The following is a 19,093-nucleotide window of genomic DNA, read 5'->3' on the forward strand; positions in this document are numbered from 1 at the left end:
GGTTAGTTGTGGCCCCTCCTTTGTGGAGAGGCATAACCATTTCTGTATGCCATTCTATGGGCACGTACCCTGTGGCGAGGCTGAGGTTGAACAGCGTGTTTAGGTGGAGGGTTAGCTCGTTCTGTAGTTCGTGCAAGACGCAGCCTGGGACACCATCTGGTCCCATTGACGCTGTATTTTTGGCTTTTGAAAGGGCTGTTTTCACCTGTGTCTGTGATTTTTGGGACACTACACTTTTCCGGTATTGTTGTGAGCCCTTTTGGAGGTGAGAGGTGAGGGGTGAAGTTTGCACTGAATCTATCTGCCAGGATGTTGGCAATATCAGTAGGTTCAGTATATTTTGTGCTATTTTGTGCTAGTTCAGTGCATATCTGTGAGTTGCCACTTAGATTCTTAACATAGCTAAAGGAGGCATTGTGGTTATCTTTTGAATCCTTGGCTATTTTTCTTTCAAAGTTAGCCTTGGATGATTTCATGAGGGACCTTAGTTTCTTACTGATACTGATCAGGGATGCCTTTCCTTCTTGGGATTTGCTTTTTTTCTGAACTAGTTTCCTCCTTCTATTATATAGTCTGTTTATTGCAGGGGTCCACCAAACTGGTTTCCTTCTCTTAGAGGAGTGAGTCTTGGTTTTGCTAGGGCATGGCACAATCCATGCATCCTTGTAGGTGCTCATAGAGTGCATTTATAAAGGTTTATGCATCTTGGGCAGTGTTATCCTATAGCGTGGGGGCTGTGAAACTTACCACCTCTGTCTTAAGTAAGGTGAAGTTTGCTTTAGAAACGTTTTTTACTGTGGTTTCCTTAGCTGGGGGTGGTGGTGGGGTGTGGACATCAAGAGTGATTAGTTTATGGTATGATCTAACCAGTGATGGGTTGACCTCCGATGTGGAACACCTGTCGCCCATGTTGATGATGACCAGGTCCAATATGTTTTCTCCTCTGGTAGGGGAGTTTTCCTGCTGATCCAGGGCATTTGAGTTGATGAATTCCAAGAAGCGCTGTGCCTGGGAATTTGTACTTGAGTAGTTTTCCCAGTCAATGGTAGGATAATTGAAATTACCCAGTATCAGGGTGTTTGGTAGGACCTTCATGTTTTCCAGTGTCTCCAGAAAGGTGGAGTGGTGGTTCTGGGTCATGGAGGGTGATCTGTAGCAGGCCACAGTTTGCAATGCAGATTTGCCCGATGTTAGTTGCACATGGATGATCTCAGAGGTATCATGCTGCGCCACTAACCTGGAGGTGTAGGTATCCTTGATGAATATGGATACACCCCCCCTCTTTTTGTGTTTCAGTCCCTGTTCTGTGGCCGAAACATGAGGTATGAGTTTAGCCCAGTAGTGCTGGGGTGCTCTCTGGAGTCTTAAATCAGGTTTCAGTTACTGCACAGATGTCGACGTTCTCCATACTGAGGAGTGCTTTGAGCACATGCATTTTGAGATTTAAACTCCTGGTGTTGAGTAGCATAACCCTCAGTTTTTTGTTAATTGTGCTGTTTACGGAGGTGGGTTTGACTTTTGAGTCTTGCCTAAAAAAAGGCACTATGGGGGCAGCAAGAGCCTTGGCCAGTATTCAAAAGCCTAGGGGTGACAGGTGCAAGCCATCTCTTGCGAAGCAACGTGGCTTGTCGAGCATGTCGTCCCAGGCTGACAGACACTGGATCCCCTGTGAATGACACCAGAAGTTTAGCCAGTTGTTGAAATTGATTATTTTTTCTTTATACTGAGGTATTATTCTTGGTGAGGGCAAGATGCTACTCAGGGTCAGGTTCATACCAGCTTGGGCTACATGATCAGAGAGCTCTTCATGTCTCTTTTCATGTAGTCCAGGGAGGTACGTCTCAGGTACTTCATACCAACATGAACAATGACAGAGTCATATTTGTACTTGTTCTGGAGTGACCTGAGTGTTTGTGTTATGTGACGGATTCTGGCTCCTGACAGGCAGCTAACAGTAACCTTCTGCTTATCCAGCTTAATGAGTGGGACGTCAGTGTGCCTGACTATAGAGTCACCTATTACTAGTGTGTTAGGTATGTTATTTCGCCTTAAGAGCTGTGATTGTGCAGCACACTGATTTTGTGTTTTATGTGTTGCCTGGATTGTGACAGGAAGTGCAGGTTGTTTGGGTGTCTGCTTTGGAGGTCTCTGATGCTTTTGCAAGTTTTTATTTAGAGTTTCCGAGTATGATTTTGTGTATTTATGTGTATTTTTTGCCGGTCCTGTTTTAGTAGGTCTGTGTGTGGCTGGAGTTGTGGTGCAAGTGTCAACCTTCTCCTCTTGACTGTCTGTTTCAGTCTTGGGTGGAGACAGCTTAGCTTCCAGTTTGGCTGTATAATTCCATCTCTTGCATATGTTAGTGCTTTGTGGTAGGAGGAGAGGGTTGTCTGTGTACATGAGGCAGTTGTAACATTGCCTCAGGATACCCAGATTCACCAGCTGGACTGGAGAGTGCACCTGAAGTTGTCCTTTGGTCATGCCTAAATAGTATGGTGAGCTGCTTAGTCGCTTGGTTGGTGAGGGGTGAATAAAGAGCCTTGCCTGCTGGGCAATCAGTGTCAGGGTATATTAGGGCTTATTATTAGGTCTGAACAAGTGTTGGGCTGCAAAATGCTTTATGAGTGCTTAGGTTGAGAGTTAGACTAGTTTCAAGGGAAAAACTGAAGACGAGACTTAGTGGAACCGGGAATAATTTAACCGTAGTTAACCGGCACTGCCCGGTGCGCAAAACCATGCAAACACAGTTTTTATAGTAGGGAAATGAAAGAGATAGAAATTAATGTCCACAGTAGTAAAAATGGAGCAAAAGCAGGAAGGTCTTATATATAGCTCTATTTTATTCTCCAATAAAAAACAAATGAATAAAACGGATGAGGGTGCTTTCGCTTACAAAGCCCAAAATGGCCAATAAACTACTAACTTCTAGGCTGGAACCACTCCTCCAGGGACAGATAAGTTGCTCAAAGCTCCCCTCTCTCACAGGTGAACAGAGAAACTTCCTTCTATCCAAATAAGGTATGGGCAACTCAGAAACTAGTATCACAGCCCTGAATTCAGCACTAGCCTGAAAACTGGACTATACTAACTTAGAAAGGTGGGAAACAAGGAATTTTTTTGGTTTTCTTGTTTTTTTGAAAAGATAAGGCAAAAACTGTAAAAAATATGCTTAAAACAGCTTTAAATGACTACAAACTATCAGAAAAGACTATCGCACTTTAGTGTGTAGCCTGCAACAGTTAAATTATTTAAACAAAAAACAACTTTTTAAAAGTGCAGGCAGTCAAATAAGTACACTATGTGAAAAAAACAAGCTTTTAAATGACAATAAATGCTGGAAAATCTGCGTTTAGGTGGAAAACAGTTAAGTACAGAAAACTGATACTTAATCACTCCAAAGTCTCTCTTCTAAGCTAGAAGGCTTGTATCAGGTTAAGGCCTTCTAGTGCTACCCAGTAGGTTAGTTACAGGAAAGATGGGAAACAAGCACAAGTGTGGCTTTTAAACCAGAACGTTGAAAGTGATTGAAAAATAATCACTATCTCACCCAGAACTAATCACCATCCTATGGTTAATATATGAATATAGACCTTGGAACTAGGTATGTATAATTTTAACTAATGGAATAATTGGCTTGGCTTAAAATGGACTGAATGGGTAGTTAACCTACTATTCCCCTATGAACGTATTCCAATGTATTTCACACAAATGCACACAAGCCCTTATTGCCAGACTTAAAACTGAGCAAATGAAGAGGACAAGTTGCTTTCATTCACAGCACCATTGCCCCCTTCAATCAGGTTGCCTGCCAACATATTAAGAAAAGAATAAATATGCAGTTTCACTTTCCACAAATCAGCATTAGCCCAGTTCTTAATACCAGACTTTAAACTAAGCAAATTATGAGAGCAAGTTACTTTCATCCACAGCCCAGCTAGCATTCCCTCACAAAAAAGCGAATAAATATCCCTTTTTATTTCACATAAGTACACAGTAGCCCTTAATACTAGCTAGAATTAAAATTAGCAAATGAGGAGATCAAGTTTCTTTCATTCCCCAAGCACAGCTATTCTCCTGCCAAGCTGATTGCCTGCTAGCATATTAAAAAAAGTGTTCCAGTTTATGTCACACAAATTTGCAGTAGCCCTGAATGCCTGATTGTAAACTGAGCTAACAAAGAGGGCATATTACTTTTATTGAAAGCACTGCTAGCTGCCCTCCACAAAATCTGGTTGCCTGTCTGCAAGAAAAACAAACATAAAAAAATACATATTTACCTTCAAATTTGACAATCCTAGCTGCCCACATACACTTTTTAATATACATGCAGGTTTTCTATTCACTGCCATCTGAATGAGTCATGGGACAGCAATGAACAGAAAGCTGCAACACTTTTGATAGAGCTGCTTTGACTTTAAGCACTTATTAATTTGTTTTTTTAAGTAAAGAAAGATTTCTTGACTTAATATAATAAATAAAAAGCTCACTGTCTGAAGATCTTCATGGCCCATGTTGCTCATGCACAAATGGCAAGCACTGCAGGTAAATACTCACAGTGTCTGCCATTTAGTGTGTTTTTTTAAGAAAGCTTTAACTTTTATCAAGAGAATTAGTTTACATTCTGAGCACAAGGAAACCTTTAGAATAAAAGTTATTTTCTTTGACCATGGTTCCCCAGAACTACAGGCCGCAGGCAACCACTTGGATTACCCCTGTTATAATCTGCAATTGCTTAATCACATAAATCAGATCTGAATACATTTCTGTTTCATACCTTTCAGCATCTTTACATTCAACTCTGGTTCTTCTTATACCCTCCTTTTTTCTCTTATGCTAGTCATGAAAAGATGGGATAAGACACTAAAGTTGTTAAATAATGGCTAAAAGGACACTTTAGGTATCACCACTTCAATGATGTAGAGGGATAAAGCCTTGACTATGACCCAAGTGACCCAGGGTCAATTAAAAACTCTGGCGACTGATGAAGAGGAAGGGAGGGATGGGCATTACCATCCCATGGTGTGGGGTGGACCTATGGACATCTACTGTGTTTAACACTGGCAGGTATGCCTAAAAGAAGGGTACAGGATGGAGACATGGCTGAACTGCTGCATAGGCAGTGTGATATGCCACATGTCTCCATTGCATACAATTAGGTCCACAAGGGAGGGATGATTAGGACATAATTAGAACTTCCAGGAGTATGCACAGACATTCATCCATCTGAGGAGGATGCATGGATGTGCTGAGTCCCTCGATGCTTAGTTACACAATCAGCCTCAGCATTACTGGATTAAGTCTTGGGTAGGGGTAAGCACCTGATAGACCCCACGTGTACAGATACTGGGGTGCTGGGCTGGTACCGTAATATAACAGTGGAGGGGAGAAAAAAACACTTTGGTTAATGGAAAGATGGTATGATATCATGGTGCAAGGCATTATAGGGAGAAACAGCTTTTACTTAAAGTAAACTCATATTGGATTGAAAATCCAACAATCCTTTATTTCAAATAAAGGATTGTTGGATTTTTACTCTGTGGGTCTGTTTCGATTGTCGTGGAGTACCATACTTTCTTTATATTGGTTTGTTTCTACAGTGTTTGGTGGTACCTTACCCATTTGGTGGCTCTTTCTCTGCGTCATATTGGATTGGTTGAACTATGATTCCATTTCATATATAACAAAATGCAAAATAATATTAACTACTATAAAGATGTAGAAACATTGCTTCTGCAAATAAAGAGAGTTGTCAGTTCAGGCCATGAACGTACATCCTCTAAAGAATCACTGGTGTCAAACAGAAGATGCTTTCTTAATCTATATCTGTTTCATGCCCAGTTTCACTGGATTCTTAAGTCTGTGTTTCTTCTTTTTCCGATATATGTCTTACCTGTGCTATTATAAAACTCATCAATCCAGAAGTAACAGAATGGGACTATAGTACTTATTAAATTGATCTTACTATGATTTCAGTTTAGGAATTAACTTGAGATACATCTAATTATAAACCTTGTTATATATCAGCAACTGTAGAAAAAGAATAGAAAGAGGCTCAGCAAATCTACATATAGGCAGCATGACCCACCAGCTATTATAATTTCATAATCTCATTAATGATCTGTAAACTGCACCACCCCCACTGAAAGATACACTGATTCATATTACTCCCTTCATAATAACTTTAACTTAGAAACACTATATAATAGTAATCTAAAATTAATTTGAAATTTAAACAGCTATAACCATCCCCCCATATTCCATGCTTACTCTACCATTTTCAATATATGACAATATACCGATGAATCTTTTACATTCTTTCTGTTTCCCTATGGAGTTTAAATAGTCACGGAAGTGAAATTTAACTGAGGATTAAGATTTTCTTTATGGCAGTGTCTTGTAGATGCAAGTTCGTTAGAATCAGTGTTTATTTTCCTTTGAGTGCTACGAGTAAATTTAAGAAGAAAAAAATGGAACTATAAATCACTTCTTCAAAAACTTCCTTACACTATGGTTATTGCACCTTATAACCTCATTTAACACCACAATCAGTAATGTAGCCCTACTGTCGGTACAATTATTTTCTTATTTATATTCTACACTCTGTCTAAATAAAATATTCTCATGATCAACACAAAACCAATAAAAGAATATGACGAGTTGTATCTGACATATACAACTCTTTGTTAAGGAATAATCCCATCCATATAATTGCTATCAGAAAATATTTATTATTTATTTTTTACATTTGTTTACCGGGTAACGTCCGGCTGGGCAACATAGCCCATTTTCAGCAGAGACCCAGGGAGAAAAGCTCCATATAAGCAACATAGTTATGCAAAGCTGTAAAAAATGCAACCATATGGTTACATATTAAAAAAGGGTGTTCAACAGAGACAGCGTTTCAGAAACCGTGAATACAGTACAAACAAAAACATTTCTTACATAAGAACTAGTAGAGCAGAAAATTGAAAGAATGAAAAGAAAGGAGGAAGTATCATCATCAAGGAGAGCACAAGGTTATGTGAGAGGAAGAACAGAGACAGGAAAAGGAGCGAGAGAAACAGGGTTAGTCTGGAGGAGAGCAGGAGCATATCCAGTGAGTAGAGAAGTAATCGTGGGTACCCTTTGAAGCTGTTACTTAGTGTGAAAAGAGATGTACTTAAAGAAAGGAGTGGTAAATATGCTCCGATTTTATTGGGAGGGGTGACACTTAGTGATGAACAGGAAGCTGAAATTGCAGAATCAGGAGGGGGCGTACGTTTAGTGGTGAAATATAATCACATGACACCTGAAATTATTGAAATTGTGAAGGGAGCATGGAATCTCTCCCTAAGTGATGAGGTTAGAAAGATTATGGGTATAGGACCAAATGTTGTATACAGTAGGGGAGAGAATTTGAAAGGAATTTTGGAAAAGAAAACTACAAGAAACTATAGGTCTATTATGAAGAAATGTGGATTTTGCAGGTGGTGTAGATATGTGAATGAGGGTTCATATGTATGTGTTGGAGGGTATAAATACACTATACCGTGCCCTGGACAATGTAATTGTTGCACAAAAAACTTGGTATATTTAGCTTCTTGTTCCTCCTGTGATGCTTACTATGTAGGCAAAACTATTAGGAGGCTACGTGACAGGATAGCTGAACATTTGAGATCCATCAAAAAGAAAGATTTGCACAATGCACTTTATCTGCACAGTACAAGGTGTACAGAATTTAACAAATTTCTATTTTTTGTCATTGGTCGTGTGATGGATTGTGGGGAAGGTGGAGACATGGTCAACAAGGTGGGGGCATTGGAGACGGAATGGCAAATTAGATTAGATGCCTGTAGGCCCCCAGGTTTAAATGATCATGTTTCTTTAAAACCAGTGTTGAAACTCAGATCTCAACAGATTTAATATTACTATATGATTATATATATTTTTTTATTCTAAATATTTTTATTTTAAGTATTTATATTTATTAATGATGTGTATTTTAACATTATAAGATTGTATGAAACATATCATCATAGACATTGTTTTGTGACATTGTTGTTTAAAAGTTAGGTTTGTTATGATTAATTTTACTACATGAAGTATAGAAATAATTGTTTTTAGTAGATATGTGTGTAGGAAGGTTTTGAATAATATTAATGTGTAGTAAATGTTTTTAAAGGACAATAAATTCAGCAATTTTGATTGAGGTGGGTGGTATGATGTTCAACCAATGGTAGTAGATGTCATTGTTTAAAAAGCTGGTGTTTGTTTTAACTAATGACTCTGATGAAGCCGAACTGTTGGCGAAAGCGTTTTTGTGCTTAGTCTGTACCTGTCAGCTTGTTCTCATAATAAATTTTATTTCGTTTGGTGATTTTGCTGTTCCTTGAGATAATTATTGGACTTGGTGGAGCTGCTAACGTCTTTTTTAATGTTTTAGGGCTTTTTTGCAGTTGTGGGTATTGTTGATGGATAGAATATGTTGGGGAAAAGAGTTACAATATTTGGGTATTTTATGACAATAAAAGGAGTCTCCATGTGACTTATGTCTTTAAGGGATTTAAGGTTAGTATAGGGTTCAACAAGGTCAGATAGAGCTGGGCAGTAATTAGGTTTATACAAGACTGAATGGGCAATTAATAATTGATTTAATGTAAGTATGTTTGGTAGTTCTAACCAGTCCAGGTGATGAAGGGCAGTACAGTGATGTGATTTTTGAGGCTGGTTACATACAGATTTGGTTGTCTTGTTATAACTAGATTCAAGGTTATTTAATTCTACTTTACGAAACTTGGTGAATATTTCCAAACAGTAAAGTAGTGAAGATAACAGGTGGGTTCTTGCTGTTGCAAGTCTGGCATGGTTGGCGAGATAGGCTCTGGCTTTATAGAGGGTATCAAGTTTTACATGGACTTTTTTAACTGTCAGTGCTATATGTTTGTCAAATCTGAGTTCATTGTCAATAGTGACCCAGAGCAATTTTGTTTGTTCAACAGGTTCTATTGTAGTGCCATTGGAAGAAAAGATAGAGAGAGGTGGGTGATTATTCAGTAGGGAGGCATTTGAAAAGACCATAAACTTTGTTTTATTGGGGTTTAGTATAAGTTGATGGGCTGCTAAGTAGTTTTCAATATTATTCAGGGCAGTCTGTGTTTTTATTTGGAGGACATCGATAATGGGAGCAGAACAGATGAGGGAGGTGTCATCTGCATATTGTATGATTTTGGTAGGGTTAGCAGTAGAGCTGAGGTCATTAGTAAAAATAGTAAAGAGTAGTGGTCCAAGGATTGATCCTTGAGGTACCCCTACAGAGATGGGAAGCGGGGGGGGGGGTTATCCCATAAGGTGGCCTGTTTTCTATTAGAGAGGTAGCTATGGAACCAGCTTAGGGCTCTGAGACAGAAGTTGTGGGAGGCCAGTTTATTTAGAAGGATTTGAAGAGATACAGTATCAAAGGCTTTTGACATGTCAAGGAAGTTGGCAGAGAAAATTTGGTTGTTTTTGAGGTGATTAATGGAATTGGTAAAACTTATGCAGGCTGTATTAGTACTGTGTTTGGGTCGAAAGCCATGTTGTGTATCAGATAAGAGGTTAGTCTTCAGGAAGTAGTCTAATATTTGTTTGTGAATACACATATATAAATTTTGGCTAGAGGCAAGAGAATGGCTATAAGTCTGTAGTTGGATATGTTTGTTGAGGGACCACCTTTATGAAGTGGTAAGACATGGGATATTTTCCAAAGGAGAGGTACATACTGTTCAGAGATAGAATGATTAATTAGAATAGATATAGGGTATGCAATGGATGTGGCCGCTAGTTTCAGGAAGTCTCCAGGTAGTTGATCAGTGGCAAGAGTACAAGGTTTTACCTTAGAGAGAAGGTTTTATATGTAACTAGTTTGGATAGGTTCAGATTTCAAATAGTAAGGTGGTTGGATAGTGGGGGTGGATATTGAAAGAGGAGAATTGGTAGTATTGTTTAGTAGTGAGGTTATTGAGATAATGAAATGGAAATTGAATTGGGTGGCTATACAGTGTGTAGTAGTGGTGGTTGCTGGGACTGGGGTAGTGGGTTTTCCAGGGTTAAGAAGGAGATTAATTGATTGCCAGAATTTCTTAGGATTTTTTTGGTATTTTAGTTGACAAGATTGAAAGAATACTTTTTTATCTTGTTTGATTTGCTTCTTGGCTTGATTTCGGAGTTGTTGGTAGGTGGTGAGATTAGCATTACTTCTGTTAGTAAGATAAAGAGACCACACGTTGTCCCTTTGCTTGAGAAATAGGATTGTTTCTTTTGCTAACCAATGGAATAAAGCCATTTTTTTCTGAATAAGTGAGATAGACACTCCCAGGGTGTTTATTGTTTTATACCATTCTGGAAAAACGTTTATTTTTGCTGGGAACAAAATTTGTCTTTTTTTATTCTTTTTCTTAACTGTATTAACCACAGGGCAATACAGCTTTATTTCTGCATAAATTTTGTAGCAAAGTCATTATCAAACCTTATTAATCTCAGCATTATTTTGATGGGGGAATTAGTCCAAACAGCCTTCAGTACCATTTTGTTGTAAAAAATATGATATAACTGTAACAATGGAAAATTTAAGTGGGAAGGTAGGTTTTAAAGAGGGCTTCACTAAGAATCTGTGAGCTCTCTCTGTGCCACAGGAAAGAACCTGTGGAAGAGTCAAGATTTTAGGAAATGAAGATGTCAAGCAATTATTTATGTTACTTCATTCAAGCTCCTCATGGATATATTCATTCTTATATTGTTTTTCCTGTTCTAAGATCCTCTACTTTGTCTGTGAACCATCTATTTGGTTTAAATCAGAACTCATGTTGCTGCTTCATCTCTCATAGCCTACCATCAATATCTTTTAATGAGTCCTTTATTTCATTTAGAAAAAAACAGTGCAGGTCTCTCTAAGCAGTCTATGTTCACTAAAGGTAATCAAACTATTAATGTATATTACTGCAACAAAAGAAGTTTTGTTAAGAAAAAGAGATGCATCACTTGCAATTCTGAAATAACTGTCACACAGCTGTTAGCATGGGGTGATGATACACTACTGATTTAACATTTGATGGATTTAATACAAGTGGATGTCTCAGAAAATTTAGATCTTGTGGTAGATTCTTATTTTTTGCATTAATGCATGAAATTCAAAGTATAACAGAAAAATAATACATATACTGTGGAATTCAATAATCTCCATGCAGGCTTTGCGCGGAGCCTACACAGAGTTTCCATGTTTGTTCGATGAGCAACAGAGGTGATTGCATATTCATGCCACGCACCCTGTTTAAACATAAACAAGTGCAGTTTCATGGCTGGCAACAGTGTTGCTGGCCAGGAAGCCATGTAAAGCAGCATGAATAACAATCTGTTTTACAAGAGAGCAAACTGGGTTAGAGGGATTGAGCAGTATCCCACAACAATTATCAGGGTTTAACATATAGTAATGTTTATGGTCCAGTACAGTACAGGACAGTGTATACAGTGCAGGGTATTGTGAAATTCCATTTCAGGCATTCTGTACAAAAGTTGTGTATATGATCTGTAAGGGTAGATGGACTTCCATTTAAAATAAACAGGGGAAGTGTGTGTAATGAATAGGGACACAGATAAATTGTAGGAATGAACACAGGGAAAGAGGACAGGTGAAGCATTGTAATGTACAGCATATGAGGGCATGTTAATGGAAGACAGATGTAGCAGGAACACTAATCACATATCAGTATGGTACAGTACAGACTGCACAGTGAAAATATATAATATGGAACTGTCACAGAAGGTGACATAACAATGGAGAAGATATCTTTGTGAGATAAGCATATTCACATGAACAATGTAGAGGAGGACATCTATCAGGGATGTTATATACAATCGGGGTTGTGTGCATATTGTGAAGCTGTGCAAGCTGATTTGCCTGAATATTGGTGTACTGTCAGCAGAAATCTCCAACAAGTGGGACACAGTTACAGGCTAGTGGACAACAGTAAAAGAAGCATGCACAATCATGAACAATATCAGAATAGTACCACCAATAATACCCTGTCTCTGACACAACATATGTAAGTCTGAGTGATCATAGATGGTTCTGCACAAGCACAATTGTGACATGTCAGCCATCTATGAAGGTAATTAAGCACACCATCCTGACACTGTAACATCTGCTGGAAGTGTTAGGAGGAACACTGCTGCACCTGTATGTGACATTAGGATCACTACAAGCTAGTTGACTGGTGTGCACGGCAGATATATGTTGCACAATTCAGACTGTCACAAATGTAACCCATGCCATCAATGTTGTCAAACAGCTATGTATGTACTGTATGCATCACCAGAACAGGTATCACACATGCATGTGGTGTAATACCTTGATGGGTGTTCTGCACCATCAGACGATAATGTTTATGCAACAAAAAGAATACCTAGGTATGGCCAATAAGATGTGTGACAGCTCACTGGGGCAAAGCTGGTACACTTCAGTTGCACATCACTGGAAGACTTGTAGGGAGGTACATGAAGACAGGTGTATTGTACTCAGTTATTGATGTGATGAAGGCTGTGAACCATGGAGATATTATGGCCTTTGATGTGGATGCCCTTCACATACTGAGTAGTTGTGTTACATACAAGGGGGTAGTCAGCACTGTGGCAACATGCTTGTGGATGTCCATATACCATCTACCCAAGGACACAGCTCGCATACCAATTGGTCTACTTATAGGGTGTGATGTCTACATTATCCTTGGGTTGTGCATTTGTTTTCATAATGTAACAAATCCCCCCATGTTTTTGTTTCATCTCATGTGTTGTCATAGCTGAGGCAGCAATCTTTGGTGTGTGTTGTTACTGTCTGCGTTATACTAATACCACAGCTGGAGTCAATGATTTCCCACAATCTTTAGTCCTTCAGACAGCTGTTTGGACACAGGATGTGTCTGCCTGTTTAGTTTAAACCGGGTTTCTGTATGCAAGAGAAAGTATGAGTGTGTAAATGTATGGAATTTAAATTAGTCGTTCTGTTTGAATGAAAGATAAAGTGCGTGTATTACTGTGGGAGAGAGTAGGTGCATGTATGAGAGAGAAGGTGTGCATCTGTGTGTTGTATGAGAGAGTAGGAGTGTGTGGAATTTAAACTAGTTTCTGTGTGAAAGAGAATGTATGTGTGTGTTGCTTCGTGAGAGAGTAGGTATGTGTGTGTATTGCTATGTGAGAGAGAGCAGCTGTGTGTGTGTGCAACATACCTCTCAACTGTCCTCATAAAATCTGTAGTTCTGTGATTTACCACTTTGCCACCTAAGATAATGATATATATATATATATATATATATCTATATATCTATATATCTATATATATATATATATATATATATATATATATATATATATATATAAATAGATAAATATATATATATATATAGATATATATATATATATATATATATATATATATATATATATATATATATATATATATATGCATAGTTTAAAAGAGCAACATGGTTGGGTTTACTTTAAGTGTATGTTTGTTTTTTTATACAAGTTTACATTTTTAGAATACTGAAATTAGTCATATAATCCCCAGTTGTTTTGCAAGCCATTTTAATGTAGGAATGATCTTAAGCTAAGCAGTTTTATGTTAGTGTTTTTGTAGATCAAAAAGTCAACAAAAATGTGTTTTATTGATAACAGCAAGGCAGGTCATGATACACTGTTTATGGTACAATGTTTAGAAAAGTACAAAAAAAGTTAACATATGGTATCTTTTAAGCACTGTTTCTGACTTCATTTGAGCACAAGCTTTGGCTGTGGCAGTATATGAAAGACCTATGTGTGCTGATATATTGAATAAAAATACCCTGATAACTGAATGTTATAGTTTTTAACCTGCTTTATTGTAGGTTGAAAGTCTGAGTCTCCACCAAAAAGCCCCTTATTTATTTTGTTTATCAATGAGGCCTTTTTCATCAAGTGGTAAGGTTAGTAAAATACAATGTTACAACTCATAGTAAATTTAAAGAAAAAAAACTATCATTTATTTACAGTCCACATTTTGGGTCAAGGGTGTTTACTGTTTCATTGAATGGAGAACTAGTCATGCAAGGCAGATTAATGTTAAGCTTGCTTATTCTCCTTCCAGTCGTGGTGTCAGTCTAATATTTTGCAGGCTTGTAGGAACCTTTAGTTATTCAGTTTGTCGGTGATGGTACAGTATATTCTAGACTGTTTTCCTTAGGTGGAAGATGAACTGCCGCCGTGCCTGTCCTCAGAAGTCTGGTTCAGTCAAAAATTTATCTAGTTCAATACATTAAAAGCTAATGTTTGGTTTGGCACTAGGATGTATGCAGCCAGCCCCTTAAACTTATCAATTATGCTTTCCCAAGTTGGAGAGAGCATTTCTGATGTTGATGGACCAGGTGATGAGATGCATTGTTGGACAGAAGCAAGTGACTATGAACTTGTTAGTCATTTCCTATTACAATATTACCAACTTACCAATTTTTTAATGTAATATAGGCAATTAACATTGATATGTAAAGTTGTTTGCCAGTAGCATCCTCTTCATTAGTTACAGATTTATTTAATGTGGAATTCAGATGATTTTACTTCTGCAGAGACTGTGCGTGTGGAGTAATATTGGTAGATTGTATGACAGAAGACATGAGTGGCCTTTTATTGTTGAAATTTTCTGAAATGGGTAGTTATTGGTTCATACATTTTGTTTATTAAAAGAATGTTTAAAACTACAAATTTAAAACTGTTGTATTATACAAGGAATATAATTCAATACAATCAGGAAGATGAATCAAAGAATAAATACATGCATGGCCCTGAAAAATGTGTGCAAGGAGTCTCTTTTGAAAACAGCCCAAAGGTAAACTTAATTCTCCACCAACCAGATGCATTTCTATGAATGTGGGTTTTCATGCAGTTTCATTGAATGTGAGTTTTGCCATTTCAATGAATGTGAGTTTCAAGGGCAGAGCAGTTTACTGCTCATGCTAAGTATGTTTTCGTTGTGAGACTGTATTGTTTGTTTAGCAAATGGCTATCTGTGTTTGTGCTATTTTATATCAATATCTGTAATCATTGTAGAAGCAAATAATAGAACAGTATACATGGTAACTGCTGAGGTAAGCAAATAATGGAACACTGGAATGGCTGAGGAGGGGGCTGCTGCTGGGGGTAGCTGCAGGCGGGCTGTTCTGGGGTGGCAGTCTAGTACCCTTCCTAGGACCATATTTGACCATGAGCTGGCTCTGGTATTTCAAGTAGAAAATACATATGCAAAGGTAGCTGCAGTTTAACTACATTACAAGGTATCTTTTTCTTCCTATGCATTTAAATAATTTAAGGAAATGACTGGTGTGGCTTTCTTGGGGAATGACCCAGTGGGTGTGGCTCAAATAGGGGTGTTTCATGAGTGTGGTGAGGTGCCTAGGGCATCATTTTGGCTAAGGCCGGCCCTGATGTCTGTGTGTGTGTGTGTGTGTGTGTGTGTGTGTGTGTGTGTGTGTGTGTGTGTGTGTATATATATATATATATATATATATATACACACACATTACTGTACCATCTGTGATAGTGGCATCAGTGTTAATTTGTTAGTATATATGAAATTGTAGTGTAGGCATTCATTTCTTTCCTGTATTTGTTGCTTATTATCCCAGGTGATCCTAACAGTTGAAGTGTAGGACTCTTCCCATCTGATGTCAGAGTATCAGCAGACTCTGTTGATGATGGTGGCCAAACAGAGGCATAGATGGGGGTGCAGAGGTTGAATCTGACACTGAGGTTGACATTCAGCCATCCCCTGTATTTCCATCAGACACAGCCAGTAGGCCTACACATACCTATTCCAGTGAGCACTCAGATATTGGACCGGTGGAGGGTGAGACACTTGATCAGGGTAGTGTGGTTTCTATGGCTTTGGTGCCTGTTGACTCTTGTGGTTACTGTGGCTTTTGTGCCTGTTGACTCTAGCTATAGTCAAAGTGTGGGTGAGGTGCCATGCAGGAAGGTTGTTAGTGGTGCTCAGAGGAGGCCTGCTGTCCACCCTCTACCTGATCCTGGAGTGTCTTTCCATGCTACTCAATGTATGTTTAGGGCCATCATGGAGGCACAGGCACATTCCAATAAGACCTCTGAGGAAATGCTTAGGTTTGTAGATGTGACACAGGCTGACATGCATGACTGCTTCCATCATGTTGCCAATTTAATGGATTGGATGAATGACACATTGGAACAGGTGATATCTGTGATTAAATGTCTTCTGGGAGAGGGACAACATCCATGTGGACATAGATCAATGACATCATCTGATGTTCGCTAATGTGGCTGTGCCCGATCATGCTCCTGCAGTGGCACTACTTCCACTGTCCCATAAGTGAATGAGGTGTCCACATCCAGTTGTGCTATGCCAGGGGGTCATGGTTCTGGGTGTACCCATGAGGACAGCTTACCCAGCAGACATCAATCACGTTCAAGTAGCAGCAGGGCATCCGACCATGGTCATTGATGTGTCAGTGCAACTCCTGGCAGAGCCAATTCTCATGGTTGGGGACAATAATGATGAACTATCCTGGTATGTGACATTAATAGAACAATACAGTTGTATTTGCCATTGTGTAATCTATAAGATAAAATCTTTTAATACTTTATATGCAGTATAGCTTTGGAATTATTAATTAGCACCATTTGATGCCTAGAGGTGTCAGTAGGATGAAACTGAAGAAACACCTGGAGGCGTCACCTGGCTGTAATCAGTTAAACCATATTTTCTTTCAAAAATCTTTATTGACAATAATTTTATCAAATACATTTGAAATTACACAACTATAGCATTCAAGCATTCATGAGGGTGAACTATTAAACAACATGTAATTATAATGAACAGAATATAACAAACAACAGTTAAGAAGAAATAAACTATGTGCAAGCATCTAATTACCCATATTATTAACACGATGTTTAATTTTTTATGAAAAAAAGAAGACAAATTATAAGGGGAAGAATCTGATACACTTGCAAGGCCACGTAAAAAAGAAGCAGGTATAGTAAAGGGCTGTCAACATGGTAACAGCAAGAAGAAAAAAAACTAAAGCCCAAACCCAAGGTCTTCACAGAAATGAAGAAATGTTATTATGAAAATATATTGAACAAGGTGTCCCAATATTCAGTAAATTGCAGGTGGTATTTGTGACAGTACATTCGATACCTGTGGGTTAATAGGCATTTTATAGCCATTTGTGTAAACCTTTTCCATGTCATTATATCTCTGTCTTTCCAATTTAGGGTGATATAGCATTTAATTTGAGCAAATACAGTGATTAAAATATGATTTTGTAATTTCATTAAGCCTAAAGGAGGAATGTGCAGCATAGTAAATTCCCAGGAAAGGGTGGCCTTCTCATATCCCATTTTGTTTTTGTAGTTGAGCCCTAAGTGAACATCATAACTTATTAAGTACATTTGCAACTTCAGAAAATATGAAAGATGTTGGCTTTTTTGGTTATTGCAGTACTGACAGAAAGGGAAAGAGGATGGGTCAAATTTATTAATATTGGCTGGGGTGAGGTAAGCACTGCTGAAAATCATGGGTGTAATATAGCTTTTTAAAGGGACTATATTTTGAAGTTGTTTGAATGGAGCAGGTAATTTGAGTTGGGGAGACTGATGGGTTAAGCTTAGTCCAGTAGTTGGAGAAGAGTGTTTCATTTTGATATCTAATGCAGTGATAAGCTTATATGTATTTGAATCATTTTCTTTTTATTTAATAGAGAGGACCATAATGTATTGCATGTCTTTATTTCATCAGGATCAAGGTCAACCCAAAATTTAGCACAAAGCTCTCTAAGTTGTCTTAAGATAATAGTGTAACTTTTGGGAAGGTTTAACTCTAGCCTCATCTCATTAAGTGACTGCTTTCTACATTGATAGATGTCCAGTACAATTTTCACCTTTAAGAGGGGGTAATCATTTAGGTTGAGAATTCTATTATTGAGTTTAAGGTTTGGGTTAAGATGGAGGGGGTTGTAACGTGTTGAAGCCACTGGTTAGCTTGATTGTGTTGAAGAGATTTTGCATAGTGACTATTTTGCTCTTTATAGAGGTATGCAGTTTAATATTTCTCAAATTTTAATCATTAAGAAATGGAATAGCTCTAGGGTTAATGCTTTAAGTTTTAATAAAGTTATAGAATAGTTTCACCCAGGCCGAGGCCCAGGTCTTATTGCTTGTGTTATATTCAGAAATTGTGACTAATCTACTACTGGTAATTATGTCGTAGTAGACTAGAATTTGAAGTCAGGCAGTCCAAGACCTCCTTTCTCTTTAGGATAGACTAATTTTTTTGTACGTGATTCTGATTGACTTTGGTAACCAGATGAATTTTGATAAAGAAGAGTTAAGTGTTTAAAACATTTATTGTAGACCACAAGGTTAGAGGCATTGAAAACATATAACAGTCGTGGAAGAATGTTCATTTTGATAATGGCCACTTTTGATAGGAGGGAGAGCCGAAGTTCATTCCATCTAAGAAAATCTTGTTGTACAGTGGACTAGAGTTTCACAATATCGTTTTGATAAAACATTTTAATATGTTGATGGAAATATATTTCTAAGTATTTCAATGAGTGGTTTGATTTAATTTCCATTGGGAAAGGACAAATGCTTAACTGGTGTGCATGATTGACTGGAAAGATTGAGGATTTCTCTGGGTTAAGCTTATAGTCAGCAAAACTAGAGAAAGAATCAGTACGACAGAATTTTCTTGAGCTCTGAGGAGGGTAGCATAAAATATATGTTTAAGTCATCAGCAAAAGCAGACATGGTAATCTTGGTGTTATGAAAGATAGAAAATGGTGGAAGGTTTTCTGTGATACAAGGTAAAGCAGAGATTAAATGTATAAGTTAATTAAATAGGGAGACATGGGCAACCTTGTCTAGATCCATTTTTGATATCAACCCTAGAGGAGCTCATCCTATTAATCTGTAAAAAGGTGTGAGCATTGTAGTATAGAATTTCAAAGAGTTGGATAAAACTTGAAAGTATACCAAACTGGGGCATAAGCGATAATAGGACATTTAAATTTAACCTATCAAA

The sequence above is a fragment of the Protopterus annectens genome, chromosome 7.part0 (genome assembly GCF_019279795.1).
Source record: "Protopterus annectens isolate FY-2018-M chromosome 7.part0, PAN1.0, whole genome shotgun sequence".
NCBI lineage: Eukaryota > Metazoa > Chordata > Ceratodontiformes > Protopteridae > Protopterus > Protopterus annectens.